General features: G+C 34.1%; 1 protein-coding gene across 1 annotated transcript in view; it reads right to left on the minus strand.

Annotated features, from left to right (window-relative positions):
• The window catches only part of LOC127851450 (potassium voltage-gated channel subfamily KQT member 1-like), a 68,208-nt gene extending 55,710 nt beyond the window's left edge, over window positions 1-12,498 (minus strand). The window contains exon 1 of the mRNA XM_052385240.1: window positions 12,365-12,498. The gene's annotated coding sequence lies outside the window, so the exon portion shown is untranslated. The remainder of the gene's footprint in view (window positions 1-12,364) is intronic.
• Window positions 12,499-13,273: the final 775 nt, after the last annotated feature.

Genomic DNA, 13,273 nt, shown 5'->3' on the forward strand with positions numbered 1-13,273 from the left:
CCTAAAGATGGTTCAAATGGAAACACAAAATGAAATTAAAATGTGTACCTGGTATTAAATATTTTTCCCATTAATGGTACCATACCATTTTGAACAGTTTTACTGCAAATACATTTATAATATTTATAGCCCATAACAGACCCACACCCTTAACACACTCCTCCCCTTTTTGCTGTAGTGCTTCTGCCCAAATATACTGTTTTAACCCTTTGCCTGCTGGGAAATTTGTCATCTGCTAAAATGTCGTCTGCTGAATTTCTTAAATTAGCATTTTCTTCGATTTTTTTCCAAAGAATACTATCAGAATAGCAAACAGTTTGGATCCTTAACAAACTGTTTGCAAAGGCCTTCAAAATTCGGCTCCAGCACTGAAAGAGTTAACAGAACAACACAAGGGTCAAATTGTAACTTTTGTTATAGAACCCACTAATTGTAGTCTCAACTCCAATGCAATGCATCAGTAACTAGAACTAAAACAGATTCCACATTTAGAGGGTAAATACAATGCCATGTTGTCAATATCATGTACTACAATATCTTGTAGTAATGAAACATTCGATGACAACTGGTACCGTAAACAAGCTCTGAAAGAAGAGTAGACAGAAATGTCTCTACCAATTGTGTTTACAAGAAAATTAATCTCTTTGCACTAACAAAATGAAAACATATTTGTTTAAGATTGCATACGAACTAAGACTAGAGCAAGAAAGTTGTGAAGTCTGTTCACTGGGATTCTATTTTCTGAAATCTCACATTTTGCTCAGGGCTTGAAGTGATAATTTCAAGAAACGCTTTCAAATAGGTTTTTGTTAATAATATTAGACATAGCCTATTATAATACTTCAGTTGTTTCTTCCAGACATATTGTGCATTTCAGAACATGTGAGGGTCATTGAGATCATGCAAAACAATTTTGAATAGTTTTTACCCAAAGGATATAATTTTGAAATTGTATGTTGGGTTTCATTTGTGCCAAGTTATTTTTAAATCAATCAATATATGGCAAAGTCATTGCGAGATGGGAATTTCCTGTTTAACGTCCAAGTTTGACTTTTGACGTCTATAATGACCTTGACCTTTGAGGTAGGGAGACAGGTGTTACATGTAACATGTATAATGGAGGACTATTATGGCAAGTTATTTAAATATCAATCAATATTTGGCAATTTTATTCTTGAGACATAAACTCCTCGCTGTTAGACATACAGGCAGACAGACATACAGGCAGACAGACATACAGGCAGACAGACATACAGACAGACAGACAGTGCCGCATGTTAAGCCTTTTTCGAGGGGGTTATAAAATAACACCATGTTTAACAGGGTATTCATTTTCCAGCCAAAATTAGACTGCCATGGTCAACCATCATACAGACATACAAACATTTATCGTGATTACTGGATTTACCATAACTTTGGTTTGATTCCACCTAGAGGCTGCATGCAGGGGTGAAGAAAGTTACAAGTCAGTTCCAGTGTGAAAACTGAGTGTTGGCAAAGATGCTCTTGTACCAATATGCCATTTTATTTTAGTTTCTTGTATCTTGAAAGGCATCACCTAATAATACAGACAGGAGATGTTCATAACAAATCACTATTAGAAGATCAAGTCTGTACTGTTAAATGCTTTCAGAACATGAAATGGCAATGTATTGCGACGTTGAGTCTTTTTATTGCGGAGCGGCCTGTTTGTTTTAACAATATTGTTGTCAATACCATTTTAAGTTCTCAAGCACTGCTTGTGAAGGCCAAGACAAATAAAGATATTATTTGAATTCTATTGTTGACGACTTACAACGTGTCACTGACGGTGTACAACAATTGATGCCAGAGAGCCATCCACCACAAAAGCTCACACGATGAACACTTTGTTCTCAGTTGAGTGAAAAAGAAAGGTTGAATCCCTTTCAAATGAAGACTTGGTGTTATGTTTTTAAATGGAATCTCAGAGATGTCGTAATTATCTAATATACAAATGTACTAGTGAGTTCAGCTGCCTGTTAAGATACATAAGCAGTAAATGGATTGCATGAAAATATTGAACCAATAAATCTCAGAACCTTAACATAGAAGCAATCATGAAAAAGCTAATGTTTTGCAGCCTTATGATCTGAATAACCCAGGGGCACAATTATAGTCCATACCAAATCTGTGCCTCTATATAATTCTGGGAACTAAATTCACTGATGTGAAGGAAAGTAACCTCAATGACACAAATTTATAGCACATTTTTTTCTATTTTGTAAGATGTTCTCGTGGATTTTGAAAAATATTCAGTGTTGAACAAACAGCATCTTTTGAGTAGAAGATTTCACTTGGGATTTAAGCTACATGTAAACAGAGATTCTGCATCTAAAGATATTCACATAAATGTACTGTTCACATATATTTTTACCCAATAAGCATGTTGATGATTAAAGGAATAAAATTCATGAAATTATAAAAAACTTAATAATTTCTTATTGATTAAAATCTGATTATTATTTTTGCTTTTATAAACCTTCTGAAACATGAATATTTAATTAATGAGGGAAATTATATGCAATTTGTTGTGCCTAAATATAGCTTCAGTAACTATAAACTCATTCCATGTGAGAGTTCAATTTATTATTTAAAAGTCCCTCTGAGCTTTAAATAACAACACTTTAAAGGTTTTGAAGACAATAATTTAAATAATAACACAATAGGGAAATAATGGCCCTTAAGTTGCTCACCAGGTTAAAAAAAGTATTGCAGTTGAAATGGTGCAAAAAACTCCTGATTACCGGTTTGGCATAAGTATCATATAAGGAAACATGTAGACATTATTTGCTTTAGACCGGATTAGTTGATTCTACTGTTAACTAAATCAAAGTTACTGCTATAAATTAGAGGGTAACTCATGGAACATTTATATGAACCAATCGTAAATCCAGACACTCAATTACATATGCACAATCAAAGGTCATTTAAATTAAATAAATAAAGTAAATAATTATATAAATAAATATATATAAATATTATATAAATAAAGTAAGGCAATCTTAAATTATTTGTTTTCTTTAAGCCAGACTGATTACACATGAAGGGTGGGTCATTGGGTCAATACATATTAAATAGTATCACAAGAAACACTTAGTACCAATACATTGCAGACGAAAATACCATAAAAGCGGAAAGTGTCGTCCTGGATTAACCTTGCAGACTGCACAGGCTTATCTGGGATGACACTTTACGCACATGCATTAAGCCCAGTTTTCTCGGAACGTTTCTCAATAAATCAGTATCATACTGGGTCACTATCCAAGTATAGACTCAAACCTCTGACACTTGCCATTCTTTAGCTCTACTAGAAGGCACTATTTCAAGCACCAAAATAGCACTGTTTAGCATTAGTAAATTTTGATAAAATGTTCATACCTCTTTTGATACTGTATTGATACTCTATTTCTTCTGAATGTTCCATCAATATTTTAAAGCTAACACTTATTGAGATTCATCAACAACTTTATCCAACACATGCAATTTAATATGCGCAAGCCTTTCCTGAGAATTTTTCTAAGACACAGTGGCAGATTGGTCCTCCAGCATGTTTGAATTATGTTTTTATGTTTATGCTATTAATGCGAAATATACTTATTGAAGAGTTTAATATGTAGAAACAACAATATACTGCATTTTGAGTTTCTCTTAAATACCAAATTGTATAATTTATGTATTAAACACATTAATATATACAGTGATAAAACATTTACAATAAGACAAGTGGAAAAAATTGAATAGCTGCATATGTCATCTGTGTTTAATGTCATTCATAAATAGGAACTCCTAACTCAACTGTGAACTTGTAATTCATTACTCTGTCTGACATGCCTGCCCTCTCTCTATGTGCCTGTGCGAGAACAACCTCGTTTTTTTATCTGATTTTGGGGAAAGGGCCTGGCCTTTTTTAAGGAGAAAAAATCGTGGAAAACGCCGGATTTTGGGGAAAATAAGGAAAGTCTTAAATATTCAATTTAACATATTTTACTAAAAAAAACAAAAAAACAAATTCCAGGCAACAGATAATTATCATTTTTTTTTTAGATAAACCGTAAATACACGAATATAATACGCACTTTTTTACCTACCAAATTTTTCTTCAAGTAGGGTGTGCGTATTATATACAAATGTAGAACAGAACAAAAATTTTCCTGTGAAAATTTTCAACTTAACCATTATTTGCTGTGTGTCAGCCATTTTGAATAACACCATTACATCAAAGGGGGGCAACTGTGCTTACAGTAATTGTCATGGCTACGCTGTAGATTAATATACATGCTAAATAAACAAAACCATCGGTATTAAAGATTTATAATAATAATACTTATTATTTCATTATGATAATTATTATCGTTCTGAATATTGTTAAATGGATTAAATGTTATTTAAAAAAACAGCTTCTCTGTTTCTTTCTTTTGCAATTATGACTGCTTGACCCGGGTGTCAGCAGGTTGCCTGTGTGTTATCCGTAAAGGTGTTGAGAAGGGCCATCGTTTTGTCGGCAGGACCCGTGTATTGGAGGTGTTGATAAAAGCCAGGGTATTTCTGAGAAACAGATTGTTGATAACGCCTTATTTATGTGCTATTTTCACAACACAAAAATATATTGATACTTAGTTCAGAAATGACAGCGTCATGGTCGATTTCGGACACTGTTTTTTAGTGCTTATTTTACTCAGATTTTCAAGTTTTACTGATAAACTTGGACCAAACTCTGGGGTGCGTATTTTACACAAGGACGTATTATATTCGTGTATTTAGGATCATTATATTGGGGAAAATCTCTGTAAGAGGGGAAAATTGGTCAAGGGGAAAGGGCCGATATTCGGTGGGTCTCAAAGAAGGAACAAGAAATATCTTTAAAAAAGATATACGGCGTAAATAGTTTAATGAATGAGATCAAGGATAGCGAATGTCTTTTTCTGTGCAGTTCTTAGCTGCATCACACGCAGTACGGGATGTTACGGGGAGTTTTCGCGGCTTATTTTACATTATAACATATTGCTGGTCATAAACCTATAGATACAAAACAGAAAACCAAAAGAAGAATGGAAGTGAAATTTAAACATATGAGTCAACCGGCCACACGAGAACAAACCTGTTTTAGTGGTCTGTCGGGCATTGCTATTTGATTCGATTACGAACAGTATCGAGAATCATCGTGCTCATGCTTAAAGTGATATTATGGGCATTTTGCACTGTTGAATTGAGCTGAAAAGAATTAACAGGTCAAAATAGTTAGTTAAAATGTGGTTACTGATCAATTATCTGCAACTCACCTTGCTACCAGTTGTTTATAAAAATATATTTTATATTCGATATTCTTACGTGACCCACCCAGTCCTGTAAGCCGAAATGATCCGTAAAACAATATTGTGTCTTTGTGTCGTATGAACAAATCTGCACTAAAACTAAATTTAGGTTCAACTCGTAAACGCCTGATCAGTTGTCAAACGAAAGTACGGTTAATATTCAAATGCATTATTTTTCTCTTTCTGGTATATTGTTTTAGTATGTTGATGCTGCATTAATTACTATAAGTGTATATGAAGTAGAAACATCAAAAATAATCAACGGTTGCGATAGACACCTATAAACTGTTACATGCTCATAATATCACTTTAGTACATTAGGCAATATGGTGGAATAATTATTGTTAAATCTATTTAAAAAAATATTTATCATTGTATTGTTGAAAACACATTAAGAATCTATTATTGACATACCATAATCATGGTTCAAACAGAAATCTCAAACCTAAATTCAAGCACTTTTCAAGGACTTTTCAAGGCCAAATTTTCATTTTCAAGGCCGAGAACCGTACGTTAGTTTCCTTTAAAAACTGCATTTTCAAACAGATTAACATAGTAAATATCTTTTTTTTTATTTGCTCAAACACATTACACTTATTCCACAATAACTCATACATGTTATTTCTAGTTATTACATAGAAATACAGGTTATCCATCCATAACTCAATGAGTCTCACATATGTACAGTACAGCCAACGCGGCACAAACATAATCCGCGGCTACACCACGGCCAGATTATTAGTACGCGGCCGCCGAATCGTGTGTTCACGCGGCGTATCGCCGTGGCAATCGGCATCGATCCGCGCAACGACGCAGAGTCTGTATTAACCTCGCGTACTTTCGCGGAGTTAATCCGCCGCATACGTACGCGGCGGATCGAGTGAAAAGTTATCCACCTACATGTACATACATGTATGGGAAGCGTATAATAAATTACACGCAACTGTTAATGTTTCGTTCGATTATCATTATTAAATTTGTAATCCGTAACACACTTCCGAATTTTAATGCTAACGCGAACTTTAGCAAATTCTAGCGTCAAATAAACAGTGCTAAAATACCATTTGTTTCATAAAAAGCGCGCGAAAATTATGCAGACATGTAGAACGTCGTTTGGAAAGTTTGGGTGTATTTTGTGTTGTATAAATACATGAACATCACGTCACGCGTAAATCGCGTGTTCAGTTGAAAAAAAAGCCCCGATTAGACGTTATTTCATCATCTCTATAAATAGTAACACATGCCAAAATGTATTTGATACTTAAGGAAATATCGAGAATGTTTGTGTATCGTTAATATTTACCAGCATTTGCTTTAAAACTGGAATATACAGAATTATCGGGTAATTAGTAGCGATATAAACTGTATAATATGAACAAAATAAAACGTGTTTACATACACATATTCAAACAATAGTTATAATAAGCTGATAATTAACAAAACAACAAATACGTCCTCACCGTCTTGATTATTGATGTGGCTTCAAACAGCTAATTTTCTCAGCTTAAATATAATAGCAAAATCAACATGCAATTAATTTATAAATCCACCATATGCTGGAGCCTTATCACTTGTATGTGCGAAAACATAATTACGTGACATTGTTTATGTGTGAAATACATACAATACGGGCGGGAAACAAACTTAATTGGCCAGACACATTAACTATGCTTACATGTTTATGCTAATACACTCCGCGCACAATAAATTTATTATGATTTTAATTATTATTATAATTGTTCTTTCAAAATTTGTTTACTACATGTAACTAAAAATTTTAAAAATATTTTTTATTTCATGATGCGCATCGACTCGGCATCATGTCGCGGATTGCGGCATGCCTCGGCGGACAGATGCGAAGTTTCGCAGCGAAATGCGACTTGCCGCCGCATACTGACGCGGCATCGACTCATTTAGCCTTGCCGCCGCGGATCGCGAAATACGTTTGTTCAGCATTGGCTGTACTGTATTTACTTTTAAAAGTTATTACATACAAACACATTGTCTTTTTCCATGCTCACATCAAGCAGACTAGTTCATTACATTTAAACAGCAGTCAGTTACTATAACATTTTGTCTTTAACAGAATTGATTTCCTTTTCCAGTTCTTCCAGCTCTCTCCTCTTATTCAGTTAACCACCCTGGTTTGAAAGGACACTTCTCCATCCCTGCGATTTTACTCGCAAAAATTGATCACAATGGAGAACCTCTGACGTAGTACACATAATCTGTGACGTGTACACATAACGTTTCGTACTAAATAGTGTACAAAACTTATATTTCGTATTCAACTTTTTTGCGCGAAGGAATTTATGATAAATTTTCATAATATTTCTCTTAAGAACGATTTAAGTAAAATAATTAAAGCGATGATAAAAGTAATTTTGAGCATAAAAAAAACATTTTCAAGGCTTTTTTACATGAAATAAGCACTTTTCAAGCACTTTTTCAAGGCCAACCTTTGTTCAAGGGCTTTTCAAGCCTTGGACTCGTTTTCAAGCACTTTTCAAGCCCTGTGCGAACCCTGATAATTATATTGCTGAATATCTTCTTTTAACATATTTCTGGTCTAAAGAAAATTCCAGGTAACCTAGTTCACGGATAGCGTCTTTATTATATAACGATTATTTTACTGACCGCGAACTCCGGTGATGAACTGTATATAAACTCTGAATGTCCGCGACTTGACCCGAAACCTCGCGGGTTGAAATGCAATTCTTTAAAGTGAGGCCTCGCTTCCACTGCTCTTTATACTTTTACATGTTAACATGTTGACAGGAATATGGAAGTAAGTACTAAATATGAGAACATAGCCTTTTAAGTATATACGCTTTTGCGCTGGTAATACTCTGAAAATAAAAGGTGTACGCACAAACTGTATTGATGTCGAGAATTGAGTGTAAAACTGTTCTATCTATTAAGCCTTTTCATTAGAGATAAAATTGTTTCATACAGTAAAACAGTGGTACAAAGACGCGGATATGTTTCCAATGTTCTGGTGGTACACTCAAATCAGCCAATGGAATAAATGAAGTGTATTCATTCGTACCTAGCCGCGGGAAATTTTATTTGAATTTTATTGGACACTTACAAAGGTCAAGTTAGGGTGAAAAGCTGGCTTATGCAGCTTACGCCGAAAAAAAAAACCTGAACCTGGTTGAACTTTTGTCTGCTGAGTATTGATTGCTTGATTCAGTTGCTAGCAGGCTTTTAAACACTGATAATAGGTTTTAGCATTGTGCTTACAAGGAGTAGGAAATAAAGACACAGTTTAAATATATACAAGTCAAATGGGATTTTTTTCTGGCCTCAGGCTCAGAATATACCTTGCAGCAAAGACTGTGTGGATAAAGAGGAAATGCGTCATTTGAATTGGTAAGATAGAAAAAGATTCAAACTATGAAACACATTTATCAACCAAGGTTTTCGCCTTTATTGTTAAGAAAAAGAAATAATGGTGTCCCATAAAACAAAAACATTGTGATGTCACATCACCAGCACAACTTGCAGGCACCTTGTTACACAGAACAAAGAACCCAGTTACACGTTAATTCAATAAACCAAGACAAAATTATTGTGTTTAAATATCATCAACACTATAATAAACATAATATTATGTCTGCCTTTTGTGCAGTGTATGGTTGTTCAAATAGACATAACAAAATGCTAAGTGTCATGGTGTACTTGAATATGTCCAACGAGTTGAGGAAAAGTTAACACCGCAAGACTTTCTGAGCCCTGTTAGCCTTTCTGAGACGAGTCTGATAAATTAAAGTACACAATTGCATTAATATGGAATTTTATTTAGCCTACAACATTTATAAAAAAAAACGGTCATTAGGCAATCAAAATATCAGAGTTAAATTGTTAAAAACAATATACAAAAACAAATTAAATAACTGAAATGCGAACCCATACGTCTGGCATGATGCAGCATGTGCATGTATCCTTGCCAATATTGTTAATTTTTGTCAATAAACAACTCTTCTATTAACAAACTGTATACTAACTGGCATATTATTTATTAAAGTGAAACCCCAAATGGCTCTTGTTCTACTCACCCAACTTAGTTTCATGGATTAAAATCACCATGTTTGTTTTCGTCAATTTTTTTTCCCTTTTAAAACAGTTGGTGAGAACAGGTAATTTTTGTGTGGACAAACATGCTTTGATCAACTAACAAAAGAACTAACTATTCATCAAAGAAATTAGCATTTCAATTCTACTTCAATTTCCTATTAAAAGTAAAAGAAAAATGCACCACAATTCATTTAACATTCTTTTAAGTTACTTACACTGTTCTCTATCCGTCAATTGTCAAAAAACCACTGAATTATTGAAGACATCTCCAATGCAAACTCACCCTTTGCATTCGAGCCATATATTCCAACACTTGTATACACCTTTTATTTTAATAATCAATCTTAAAGAGCTAAACACACTTCTTATTAAAATGCAACTGCGTTTACAATATTTAAAATATTTTGGGGGTTTACTAATATGTTTCTTCACAGAAATGACGTCACGAGAGATATGTCATATTTTTTGTAATAAAGTGTTTGAAAATGAAAATATAGAAAGCTGGTCATGTAATATATTTTAAAGAAATAAACAAAATAGGAAAATATAGGAAATATGTAAAATAAATGATAGCACATGTCAGAGCTTGACCGTACGTCTATAATCGACGTTAAGCCGAATAATGGCTAGCACTCGAGTGTTTCAAAGTTTTTTAATTTCATAAATCTAAAATAAATAGGTTAACTTACATGTAGTACACAGTGTGTTTTTTTCATTTAAAATCGGGTCCGGTAACCAGACCCATTCCAAATGGAAAAAAGAAGTATATATTTTTCCCAAATGGGAGCTAAAAATCCCCAATGGAACCAAAAAAAAAAAATTTTTTTTTTTTAGAACAATATTTTGTTCATATCCCATCCATATAAGATCAACCGTAGTAAATATAATACTGGACACACTTGTATCCTCAATTTTGAAGCATTTATTAGCAAAACAATTAACAACAACACTAATTTCCCAAATTTAGTCAAAACGCCGCAAATATTCCCAATTCAAAGGGACCCGGCCCCATTCCCAAAATGGTGAAAAAAAACACTGGTACAACAATTTAATTATTTATTTAATGGAATTTTCAGTCAAGCAATATTATACATCATTTTTAATGTGCACATTCAAATAGAGGCATATTAAAATATCTGCGAGAACTATGGTTAAGATCATCAAAAGCACAGAAATAATCAGTTTTCAGATCTATTTGATCTCACCTATCATTTTATCTATTTGATCTCACCACTCATTTTATCCAGTGAAACAGTTCAGTTTTAGTAAGATTCTAGTAAGATGTTCCAGTGTCATTTCTGCCAAACGTCTCATAAATAAAACTACTGGTTTGCAGACAAAATATGTGTTTATTTTGGGATGTTTTTGATTACAGTTCAATCAGCATCCTCTTTTGTCCTTGCTTTGAATGTAAAAACAAATGCTAAATACATATATTAACTCATACATGCCAGACGTCTCGATCTCGGCGGGACAGGCCCGCTTTTGGGCCCTTTGTCCCGATATGAGACGATTTGTCCCGACATTCGTAAAAAACGATGTAAGGTCTATAGGTTCCCAATAAAATTCGCTATTCAAGCTCTGTTTCGCTAAGACTTACCAAGCTCTGTTTCGCTAACACTTACCACCGCTAATCCCTTTATTGCCCCCAATTAACAATCCGATTCTACTTCTCGTGTGTACCAGTGGTGTTTATGACACCTTATCAGCGATTTATCAGCTAATTATTGATTTTATCAGGCATTCACACCATGGTGGTCTTCAAGATAGTGGTCGCTTATAGCTATCGATAGTTGTATTATAATGAAATAAATGTTGAAAATATGTTTGTTTTTGTCTTTGTTTTAAACGGTTTACAAAACAATTGTTTTGTAAAATTAACTCTACGTCATTAATGAGTTTTTTACATTCAATGTTTAGTTCCAAAATAGCAGGATAATCCGAATGTGCAATATACCAAAATCGCAACAAACAGTCCAATAAGTGAAACCCATCCTGTCTAGTGTAATAGGGTGTAATTGTAATAAAAACAACGAGGTGCTATGCATGCCAGTTTGACCCTACTCCAATTAAGCCGCGACAATTGACAAGTAACAAACTGTGCATGGATAAAAAAACGTATTCCGTGTCAAGCTGATGTAACTGTTCGGTAGATAGTTTACTGTAACCCATACTTTCAGTGTACTGGATAGCCTCCCCTGCGTTAATGTTTGCCATTGAAAGTAATATAATGAGTATTGTTGTCGTAATGTTCCAGATTTTGTACTCTAAAAAGATGAATATTATCTTCGTTGTTTGCTATTGTCTTATTTAATAAAACTGTTATTGTTATGTTTTAGATTTCATGCTTCATATCAGATGTTTTATGTCTTGAATAAAAGTATCAAGAGTTTTTGTTAGTACTATACTGACTACAGTAAAGGTGGAATGATAGATTGTTTTAGGTGTCCTGCTTTTTGGTCAAATTTCCCGACAACTTTTTTTGGAATGTCCTGCTTTGGGCCTAAAAAATTCTGGCATGTATGATTAAATGTGTAATGGAGTTAAAATAAATGACCGTGCAACAGTTTATAATAAGCAACTAACGAAAGAAACATAAATCATCCTTTTTCACAAAACTATTAATTTCCTTTATTTTGAAGACCTGAATAAATCTGTCTGAACTATCACTGTCTCCCACTACACTACATGTACATGTATTAGCACTAAAACCATGAAACTTACACATATGCCATGGTAGCTGTGGGCATTTGTGCGACGGTTCACTCTTTGGATTTTTTTAAATAATAAAGCATTGATTTAAATATAAAAAAATATAAATTGAAAAGCGGTTGCGAATAAAGACAATTTTTTAACGTCCAGAAAATAATGTTATCCGGAAAATACTCACCAACCAGTAGGCGTCCCTAACAACTCACTTTAAAACACGTACAATACAAGAAACCTCTCACCATTTAAATAAGGAACTGCTTAAACTGCTGAGTCTGTTCGGTAAAATAAGCACTCATATTGTAGGCAACGTATGATACGTTTCGTCACAAAAAGAAAATATTATTTTCATGATGTTTTTAAACTAATACGATATTTTTATAGCCATAATAATCGCAAAAGAGTTGCAAAGGCTACATACAACCATATCCTGATGTACGGGTTGGAAATTGTGCTGCCAAGTCGTTGCCTCCTTTACAAGTTAGAGCTGGCGCAAAAACGGTTAATAAAACAATTGTTTATGCTTCACATAAACACCCCTGATGTACCCATCTTATTGTTGAGTGGACTTCTTCCAATTGAACTATGATCCATAAAAGTGCCATTGTTACCATCAACTCAGTGTGTCTACAGAAAGATGATGCGGTTGAAAGGCGTCTAGCCTTACGCCAAGTTAGTGTTTAGACTGCAAAAAGTGCAAGTTGGTTTATAGAAGTACAAAAACTGTTCGGAAAATATGATCTGGGGAATCCAGAAGAAATATTAGAAACCCCTGTGGACAAACCAATCTGGAAAAAGAGTTAAAACTGCCATTTATAATTACTGGCAAGACCTGATACTTACAAACGCATTGAACACGAGCAAATGACGACATCTAAATCTACAACACATAGCCATAGAAAGACCACACCCTTTGCTACAGATACCTGCAAGATCACCTTGGGATGCCAATAGAGCCCTAGTAAAGCTATAATTGATGAAAGGAACTTACATTCTTCAGAGTACCAGAGCGCGTTTCAACAAAAGTGAGGTTGACCCAACCTGTCGCATATTATTATGCAACTATGCAGAGGAGACGATGTTACACATCCTGCTAGAGTGCCCTGGCTTAGATATAGTACGAAAACCAATCCTGAGTGATATTAAATATG

The sequence above is a fragment of the Dreissena polymorpha genome, chromosome 11 (assembly GCF_020536995.1).
Source record: "Dreissena polymorpha isolate Duluth1 chromosome 11, UMN_Dpol_1.0, whole genome shotgun sequence".
Taxonomy (NCBI): Eukaryota; Metazoa; Mollusca; class Bivalvia; order Myida; family Dreissenidae; genus Dreissena; species Dreissena polymorpha.